This window comes from Silene latifolia, chromosome 3 (genome assembly GCF_048544455.1).
Source record: "Silene latifolia isolate original U9 population chromosome 3, ASM4854445v1, whole genome shotgun sequence".
Lineage (NCBI taxonomy): Eukaryota > Viridiplantae > Streptophyta > Magnoliopsida > Caryophyllales > Caryophyllaceae > Silene > Silene latifolia.
The window spans coordinates 133,893,607-133,896,121 of NC_133528.1; the positions used below are offsets into that span (position 1 = coordinate 133,893,607).

At 45.8% G+C, this 2,515-nt stretch overlaps 1 non-coding gene across 1 annotated transcript; it reads left to right on the forward strand.

Moving 5' to 3' along the window:
- The first annotated feature begins 2,181 nt into the window (after positions 1-2,181).
- Positions 2,182-2,288, forward strand: LOC141650295 (small nucleolar RNA R71). The gene has a single exon (XR_012546335.1). It is a non-coding gene; the product is annotated as a small nucleolar RNA R71 (small nucleolar RNA).
- The last annotated feature ends 227 nt before the right edge of the window (positions 2,289-2,515 follow it).

Consider the following 2,515-nt stretch of genomic DNA (forward strand, 5'->3'; position numbering starts at 1 on the left):
CTCACTCTGGCTAGCTCATCTTCAAGCTCCTCATCAGTGCCATAGCTCAGGCACCCTAGACCGCATCTCGAAACGATTTGCTCCTTCATAGCTGGAGCAACATGCAGCTCTTCCTTCCCCAAACCAGCTCCTGCAATGTCTAAAACATCAAAATCTTCCTCCTTTTTGCTCCCAGTCTGGGGCGGAGGTGTTACAACAGGAATAGGAATAGAGACAGGCATATCAGGAAGCACAAAATATGATTTTTTTTCAGAAACCGTGTTACAAATGACAGGCCACATGGGGTCCTTCTTCCTAGCTGTTTGAGCAAAGACAATAGAGTGCTTCCCTACTTTGAAGGTCAGGGTCCCAGAACCAACATCAATAACTGCACCAACAGTGTGCAGAAATGGCCTACCTAGAATGATAGGTATGTGGGCATCCTCGGGCATATCTAGGGCTACAAAGTCTACAGGAAAGAAAAACTTCCCTATTTGCAAAGGGGTGTCCTCTAGGACTCCTATAGGCTCGACCACAGAGCGATCAGCCATCTGAATGGTCATGTCCGTAACTGCAAACCTATTCAATTTTAACTTTCTAGCAAGACTCAAGGACATGACGCTAATGCTAGCTTCTAGGTCACATAATGCCTTCTCGATAGAGAAGGTACCTATATTACAAGGAACGGAAAAGCTACCCAGGTCCTCTAGCTTATGGGGTGCAGTGTGAGTCAAATAAGAACACGACTCTTTAGTGAGTGCGACAGTATGCACTTTTTCAAGTGACCTCTTTTTAGAAAGTAATTGCTTCATAAACTTCATATAAGCAGGCACTTGATTCACTAATTCTAGGAAAGGTACTTGTACGTTAAGACTACGAACAACATTTTCAAATTTATTGAAAGATACCTGTTCCTTTGTCGGCACTAATCTCTCTGGATAAGAGGCTGTAAGAAGTAACTTAGCCCTCTCCTCTAAGTCACGCATGCCGGCATCCGCGGACTTAGGCTGGAAGTCCACGACCTTGTCTTTATTGAAGCTTGACCCCTCTTCAGACCGTCTCAAATATGAACCATTGATCGACATTGGGTCGTACTTCGGAGCCGGGACTGACCCATCAGCACTCGGGTCTTGCCCCAAAACCTTTGGAGTTGTCATACCCCGAAACAAGTGGTCTCTCAGATTATTGGGCATTGGAGGACGAAATTGCTCAATATCAGCAGCGGTTCCAGTCGATCGACCAGGTTGGTCAGTCGATCGACTGGGGTCTACAGTTCCAGAAGCTCCTGTAACTCGCACTTCAGTCGATCGACCAGGTACATCAGTCGATCGACTGATATACCTGGTAGACGCCTTTTTCTTGCTATTATTCGTTACAGCTTTCTTTTGACTCAGTTCCGCCTCATTCTTTTCAGCAGCGTCCTCGACCATAGCAGGCCCCTCCAGGGTAGACCCACTCCTCAAAGTTATGGCATTAAGGGTCTCCTTTTGGTCAGTTTGAGTCGGTAAGTGTCCCGGAGCTCGAGTGGTACTCTTGCTAGCCAATTGAGCAATTAGGCTCTCTAGAAGTTTCATTCCGACCTCTCTAGCTTGGGACTCCTTTTGTAACATATTCTTAAATTCAGCAAAGTCGGAATTTTGGGATTGTTGCTGCTGCGGCACATAGGGAGGTTTTTTATATGGTTGCTTGTGAGGGGGCACATAACTTTGCTGCTGCTGTTGCTGCAGAGGTGGAGTTGGATTTAGGACATTCTGGCTACTCCACCTCAAGTTGGGATGAACATTAGGCTCATAGTAGGTGTTTGTCTGCCTATAATGTTGAAAGGCAGCACAAGACTCAAAGGGACTAGGACAATTTTCTGAAACGTGTCCCTCAGCTCCATACCTTTTGCAGACGAAAGGACCATCTGAAACAGCATTTACATGGTAAATACCTCCTTTTGAAGCTCCTCCCAATTCATATTTATCAAATCTCGCAGTGAGAGCTTCAAGTGCAGCTACAGAAGGAGATTCAACACTCCTTCTTTGATTCCCTCTGGAATTCCCATACTCAGCTTTGTGGGTGGCTAAGTCATCAATGATCTTCCACCCCTTAGTCTCTCCCATATTATCAGCAAATCGGCCATTGGCTGCAGCATCCAAAATAGCCCTCTGATCGTCATACAGTCCATTATAGAACTGATTGCACAAGCTCCATTTTTCGAACCCATGGTGCGGAATGGTTCGGACCAACTTCTTAAAACGGACTCACGCTTCATGAAAGTTTTCATCTGGCCCTTGTTTAAAACTCGTGATCTGAGCTCTAATGGCATTCGTCTTTGAGGCAGAGAAGTATTTCTTGTAGAATGCCAATGCCAAAAAATTCCAGTCGGTGATCCCATGAGCAGATCGATCCAAGTCTCTATACCACTCCCTTGCAGCATCACGAAGGGAGAAGATAAACATAGTCTCCTTTACTTGGTCTGGGGTCAAGCCGGCTGGTGGGGATATGGAGCAGCAATAATCGATAAATATCTCCATATGCTTAGCTGCATCCT